This window comes from Triticum aestivum, chromosome 4D (genome assembly GCF_018294505.1).
Source record: "Triticum aestivum cultivar Chinese Spring chromosome 4D, IWGSC CS RefSeq v2.1, whole genome shotgun sequence".
NCBI classification, from domain to species: Eukaryota; Viridiplantae; Streptophyta; class Magnoliopsida; order Poales; family Poaceae; genus Triticum; species Triticum aestivum.
This window is the reverse complement of record NC_057805.1, coordinates 87,774,909-87,783,155: the sequence shown is the minus strand read 5'-3', so window position 1 is coordinate 87,783,155 and position 8,247 is coordinate 87,774,909.

Genomic DNA, 8,247 nt, shown 5'->3' with positions numbered 1-8,247 from the left:
TTTCGGATGATGTACACATAAGGAAATAGTTGGTATCTGAAAGTATCATTCTTCTCCGAGCTCAAATGCACCTGTTGTGAATAGTAAAATTAAAAAAATGGCAGTAAACATTGTTGAATGTTTTACATACGTGCAATTTTCCATGAAGAAAAAGAAGTGCTTTGAAAAACACAGTCGCTTCCCAAAACAGTTTTTTTTAAGCATCGATTTTGTTTTTTGAGCCGGAGCATTTATAAATGTTTTTCCTTCCTGAAAATACCCATCAATATTTGTTGTCAAAATAATTCATAGTTGTTTAACTTTCTTTCTATCTTTTTAATTTTACTGTTTACTGAGGAGCATTTGAGCCCGCGAGCAGATAGTCCGCCTCCCTTTGGAATGTGGATAATTAGCTACATGTCGCCGCTTTGTTACCAACTTGGTCTGGCTACAATATGAAAATTGGTCTGGCTACACTATGAAAATGAAACGGTGTATGATCACAGCAATCCGGTTGAAATTTTGCCTTTGAAGCTACGGTACGTAGCAAACCACACCGGCTGCAAGAGATAAACAAAAGAATCAATCAATCATGAGATTCCACGCTGGTTGAGCAGTTATGCGTGACACGAACCCACCCAAGGGAATTAAGCCAAAAGGAGACAAGACCACACGCATAATAAAAAGCTCATAGAGAAAGAGGTTTCACTTGCATTGCATGCAACCCCACCCCATGAGAAGAAGACGCCGCACCCCATTTCTCATCTCCCATCATTTCTTGGAGGATTAACTGGGGACCCTCCAAATGGCGACACCAAACCTTTTCCGAAAAGGATAGGAGAGAATGTGGAGGCAGTTCCATGGAACTTCGGGATGTGATTACTCAGCTGAAAATTGAGGGCTCACCTATTCATACCCACTATTGGTTTGTCTTTCTTCTAAAAAGGATGATATGTATTGGACTTTTGTTAGCTTTATGTCGGCGGAAACTCACAGGGGCACGCATGTGTGGAGGCACGCACCTGTTCAGCCGTGCCAGCCTTCCAATTGTCTCGCAATTTTGAAAGTCGTTGGATTCCGCGCGAGGGCAAATTAAGTTTTAAGTCTAAGTTTATGAGACATGCAATTTTGTCGTTGGTTCATACCAAGTTTCAGCAGTTGAAACTTATTATTTTTTTAAATACATCGAAGTGAATTTAAAATGGGTCTTATTTGAAAGCCCTCGTCGCAAAAACACGAATACGCAAATAAAACTTAGTTTAAACTTTTGATTCAAAAGATATACAATAAAGATTAAAAATCAAGAGCCAAAAGAAAAATGGACTGCGTGCCACAAGCCCCCGTGTGATTTTTTTTTTCGTTTCCATGATGTCTTAGTTTGTGTCTCCCTGATGGAAAGTGTGAGGATGGAGATAAAACTGGATACATGTGTGTTGCTAAAGTAAGCCCGAGCGTAAATCGCTAATTATGCGTACCGGTCAGGCTGCGCTCACCGCTAAACCAAATGGGCGGTTCTCGTTCCCGCATGCTAGTAAAAGTTCTAAGAAATAAAGTAATAGGATTAAAAGCGTTACTGTGTGCATGCATGCACCGGCCCGGGCCCCGCATTCTCGCCCCGCGTGGTAGTAAAAAATCTGCTAAATCTAGTAATACAATTAAGAGCGTTACTGCCGATCTACTATATCAAAAAACATGGTAGTAATTGAATTTAAGCCTCCTAGTAAAATCCCAGTGAACATGATAATAAAATTAAATGGTTACCATATGCATGCGTACTCAATTAGGCCATCCTTTTTAGTGCCCTGGTTTACCAGCAAAAGTTCAATTTGCTATAAAAACTTTACTATTTACTGTCAAGACAAGTGGGCCTGGGAGATTTAATCTGTTACTATGGTTTACTATCGATTGTATTATTCACCGAGAGACAATGCCAGGTGAAGAAAGCAAAGTTTCCTGAAGATTGAAGTTTGTCGGCACTCTCTCTCGCACTTTTCTATATTAATAGAAGGACACGCATATACCCTAGTAGGACACGCGTGCATACTACCATATGTAAAATAAGTGAAGGAAGGCTCTGAAGGCCCCCTCGCGGCTATAAAAGGAGACGCTGGGCTCAAGAACACAACACAAGACGGGAGAGCATGAAGCACTCAGAGCATCGAGACCCTCCACCAGAGCATCATTTCCTTTGTAGTTTAGCCACCACCACTGCTAGTAGAATAGCCAAGAAGGTGCTTTGATCGCCAAGAGTTTGAAGGTAATTTCCTAGTTGTGTGTAATCCCTTCGGGGCCTCCCGAAAGGGAAAACCATATGTAAATTATGTTGTGGAAATGATGTAGTTTCTTGGTCTCACTTAGTATTTTTATTTATGAATTTATGGTACGAGTTCTTATGCTAGGGATCCTATAGGAGAAACCTCTGCGCGTGTAGTTCTCTGTGTAGCCCAGAGTGGCGTTTGAATGAGAAACTTGTGGCCGTAGAGAAGTGTTCCCTTCGGGTGGAACTGCCTGGGAAGACGATAGAAATTTACCCCATAAATTTGCAATTAAAAACTACTAAGTGAACGTAACTAGCTACATCTGATACAACATAATGAAAAATATGGTGAGTACTGAGTAGGATGTTACACCACTGCGCACACCGACGTTCGAATTGTTGGCCTCGCCAGCCCAGAATAGATCTTGTATCAAATAAATAATCAAGTTAGAACGTGAAGGTAATCATATTGAATGAAATATTACTGTGAATAGTGAAGTACTATTCTAAATAGTGTACTGAATAGTAAGCACTATTGTAAATAGTGCCTACCTAGTAAATAGTAAATACTATTCAAGATAAAAAGCATACATGTCTATCACTTTCACCTAATCACGACTAATCTAGTCAAAATTTGATCTAATATTAATTAAGAAAAATTAATTCCCTATATTGTTGGTATCAGGTCCAGCGTTTAATCATTGAAAGGTTAAAATATTTAAACTTAGAAGTTAGCGCAGGTAAAGTAATAAATACTAAGGAAAATCTAAATATAAGGTGTAGCGTAAATCCCTCTGAAGAGCATATCTGGCATACATCTCATAGCCAGTTAAATACAGTCGTCGATTTGATATATAACTTTTACATATTGGGGAAAAAGACAAGATAATTTAGACCAAAAATTTGAAAGTTTATTCAAAGAATACCAAAAGGTTGCTGATAAGTATTCAGGGTTGAATAATATAATTCATCTAGCTTTACATAAGCTAGAGGAAGCAAAAGCTAGACAGAATACAGTTTGCAAGAATAACGATTATATTAAAGAGGAAGTGTTATCAATAGGCCGCTACCTAAGTAAAGGCAAAGAGTCACTCCCACGCACTGAATCAAGACAAGATATACTTGAAATAAAAAAGTTGGTGCAAGAGGTTAAAACTTTGATTATCTCATAATTATATGACTGAATATACTCAAGCATTAAACGAAGTAGCAAAATACCTGTCACCTCCTGTCGGGTTCTCCGATCACGACTCCCCAAAAGTAGATTCCAAAGTAATAATAAGACAAAATAACACAATCATCCAACTATTAATTCAAGTATTAGATAAGCTAAAAAGTGTTCAAAGCAACAAAGAAATTGTGCTATCATCATCTGGAATAGTTGCCTCTACTAGAAATATTAATTCAGAAAAATGGACGTATCTAAAGGCTTCCTTAGAAGAGACAAAACTCTCCAATTAGTAAGGCAAGATTCAAAACCTCTAGCCATGAAGCATAGATTATCATGCAAAGCTGACGATATTGATAGTATTGAAGAAGTTATAGATATACAAAGAGATCTAGAAAGATATCAGAAAGATACCCTAAGAAAAATAAAACCACAACAAGTATATCACATGGGTATGTTTGAAAGTAAGAGTGGTCTATACAGAATATCTCGAGAAGTAGAATTAAGTGTGTTAACACATCCAGTAGATTTAACAATTGTAAGCAAAAATATGGAAAATGAATTAAAATATTGTGGTTATAAATATATTCATCAAGACATGTATATCATAGGAGTCAAAGGTATGACAAGGAAGAAACTAGGTGCGAAGGTTTTGATAACCTTATTCGATAGAAGATGGGAATCAGTAGACAAAGCAGCATTAGGATTTTTAGAAGGAGACATGAATGAAAATAGATTAATAACCTATAGAGCTCTAGACCTAATGATGCCCGTAAAAGAATTTATTGAAAAAATGAGTTCTGGTTGCCAAACTAAAGGTTATGAAGATTTTAAAGGAACAAATTTGCTAGTAAGCATAGAATTTATAGGAAGGCTCACTAATAGAAGTAGCTCCAGATATAGAGTAAATGTGAATGACGTAATTGATAGTATGCAATCAAAAGGTATAAAGTTTATGAATCCTCTTAAAATTGGTTCTGAAGAAAGAGAGAAGAATGGAAGATAGGTGAATTAATAGAGAAAAAAGAATTAAAGCAACCTAAAAACTACATAAGCTATCAAAATTTTGAAGGAAGTAGCAGTATTCGATTTATGAACTATAAAGCTGCATCAACAGAAGACTCTGAATCTTTTATGTCAGAATCAGAAATTAATGATGATAAAAATAAAGGTGTATCTGAATGCATGGAAAAGGCTAATTTAGAGGATGAAATAATTCATTGGGAAAAGAAACTAAAGCATATTGAATGGGAATATAGTCATTCTATGACAAATGATTGGCCTAAAATAAGAGAAAGAGAACTATTTATTATTAGAGAAATTGCAAGGTTAAAGAAACTAAAAAATGATAAAAAGTTTGCCACTAGTAGTTCAACCATGGAAGATAAAATTATAGCATCTGCAGAAAGAAAAGCAAATGCTATTATTAATAAAAATACTATCATTAATAATAATAATAATAAAGATAAGAAAATTGTTCAAAAAGAAGAAGTTGTTAGGGAAGAAGAGCAATGGGATATCAATAATAAGTTATTATTAGAAAGTTATGAGGAGGAGGAAGAATTAATAAAAGAAATGTGGTTAGAAGATGAAAGATATGATGATTCAGAACAAAATAGTGATTTCTATAACTCACTAGATGATTTGGGACTGCATAATTTAGACAATGCAATGGAAGCCATGGAAGTAGAAAATAGTGGTAAAAGAAGAAGAGGATATGGAGAATCGTCTATGAAAAGAGGAGAAAGAGAGAGACCTACCAGATCAGCTGGACAATAGCCTCCAGAACAAGATGACTATCAACCTACATATATCCCTGGACAATATAGATATATGGGTACTAAAAGAAGAGATTTTGAAAAACCACTACAATTTCAAAATTATAAGAATGATGGCGCTATATTAAACCTAGCAGCTCATGATCCAATAGATTGGCCGAATATAATCAGCATATGGAAAGGTTTAATAGTGCAAAAAAATATACAAAATCATTATAATATAGGCACTAAGGTAGAAGATATGTTAACATATCTTGAAACATTTTAGGAGAATCTGTAAAAGTTCTATGGGGACAATGGGTAGAATCATACCCTAGTCAATATGAAGAATTAAAAAGGGCAGGAAGTAACCCTAATAACTTTGTGAATGTTATATCAAATATGATCATAGCAGAAGATCCAGAATTAGGACATACCTCATTGCAAAATGAAAGATTAAGAGAAATAGAAAAATTAACATTAACTAGCTGGAAAGCTATAAAAGATTTTTCCCAGCATTATTTGTATAATGCTACTACTGCTAAGCAAGGTTTTAATGTAGGTGTAGTAGAAAGATATTTTAATAAGTTGCCCGATCCTCTAGGTTCCATAATATTTGAGGAGTATAAAAAAGAAACAGGAGGAAATGTGGTAAATATATCCCAAGCCATAACATTTGTTTTCAAACAGCTAAGAAAGGTATGTACTAGCATTCAAGCACAAAGATCTATGAAGAAATCAGATTACAATTTTTGCAATAACATTGTCCAAATACCACTAACATATGGAGAAGAAAGGCATAGGAAAAAAATATTATAAACCACAAAGGAGAGATAATAGAAATTTCAGAACAAAGAAAAGATATTTCTTAAGAAGGTCAGATAATAGATCCCCATTCTTACATAAAAGGAATGTAAGAAGATATAATCCTAACAAAACCTATGATAAAGCATGCAGGTGTTTCATATGTAACTCTCCTGCTCACCTAAGTAGAACTTGCCCTAATAAAGATCAGAAAAGGTACTCCAGTAAATATGAAGAACAAGAGAGAGTGTTAATTATAGATAGCGTTAATGAAAATATATTAGTATGTGATGATGAAATAAAAGACGACGAGACAATATATTCAATTATAGAAACAGATGAAGTAGAAAATGAGGCTCTAGAATATGAAGCAAGTGAAGATGAAATAGACCTAATAGATGAATTAGCCGGTTTAAAAATTGAAATGATGAACCAAGTAGATTGTGAACATGATTGGATTAGAGGAAAAGGTGATTATAACATAAAATGTGCCTTCTGTATATATTACCCAAGCCAAGATAATAGGTTCGCATGTAGCTTGTGTTTAAAACAAGCATGTGCCTCATGTCTAAGAGCCAATAATCAAAAGTGGAGACAAGAGATAGAATTAGAACCAGAAGAGCGAATATTATCCAGTAGAGTTAGAAATTTAGAAAATAGAATAAATAAGCTAGAAGCAGAGCTAGAAAAACTTAAAGATGAGTTAGAAGATAGTAAAGAGCAAAATAACAATGTTGCTAAAATCACGGAAATGAAAGAGAAAATGGCAACAGTAAGAGATAAAAAAGGAGACAAGCTAATACAATTAAAAGATGCAATTACTAGTTTTGGGAATAAATATATTGTTCGATTACCATTCAAAGAAGTATTAGGAATAAGGATCCCAGTTAGGATTGTTCTTAAGCCAAATATTTCATATAAAATACTGGCACTATTAGATACTGGTTGCACTAAGAAAATCATCCATGATAAATATTTTATGAGATGTCCCGAAATAGTTGAAACTATAGATGATAATAAAGTTGAAGTATCTACCGATATGTTAGGAATAAGGAAGATACATAATCAGCTAGCATATAATATTGAAGCTTGCATAAATGGCACAAAATATATAATAGATGAAATTACGATAAGAGATTTGTCAGTAATAAATGATGACATGATAATAGGGTTAAGATTTTTACAACAATATTTACGAACCACAATCATACATGAAGAAGGGGTAACATTTATCCCTTATCAAGATAATGTTCCATACATATTTGAAGTGAGAAAACAAAGAAAGTCCTTACAAAATGTAGATATATCTAATTTAGATGATGAATATGGCACAAGTCCACATCCCCTTGAATTCTGTAAAGACGAAGAACTTAGTGAGACCATAGAAGAATATCATATAGAAAATACATGTACAGAATGCATTGGGTTACAATCATTTTCGCCAAATTGGTATAGAAATATAAAATCTAAAAAAGATATAGATAAGATTGTGCAAAGACTAGAAAGCATACAAATTATTGGAGAAATACCAATCAAACATTGGGATAAGAACTCTATAGTTTGCAAAATAAATATCATAAATCCAGATAATATAATTAAGTCAGGACCAATAGAAGCTACTCCTAAAGATATATAAGAATTCAAAATGCATATTGAAGAGTTATTAAAGTTAAAAGCTATAAGAGAAAGCATAAGTCCTCATCGGTCTGCTGCATTGATAGTTAGAAATCACGCTGAAGAAGTAAGAGGTAAATCCAGAATGGTAATTAATTTTAAATGGCTTAATGATAATACAATTGATGATGCATACAATATACCTAATAAGCAGGAATGGATTAACAGAATACAAGGAAGTAAATATTTCTCAAAATTCGACTTAAAGGCAGGATTTTGTCAAGTAGAAATGGCTGAAGAATCTATTCCTTGGACAGCATTTACTTGTCCACAAGGCCATTATGAATGGCTAGTAATGCCATTAGGTCTAAGGAATGCGTCTGCATTATTTCAAAGAAAAATGCAAAATATATTTAATGAGAATCAAGCATTTATATTGGTATATGTAGATGATTTGTTAGTATTCTCAAAATCATACAAAGAGCATATAGCCCATATTGAAGTGTTCTTTCGAAAGGTAGAACAAAATGGGCTCATACTATCCAAAAAGAAGATGGAAATTTGCAAAGAAAAAATAAATTTCTTGGTCATGAAATAGGAGAAGGAAAGATATATCTACAAGAACATATTGCAAAGAAAATATTAGAGTTTCCTGATAATGTGAGTGA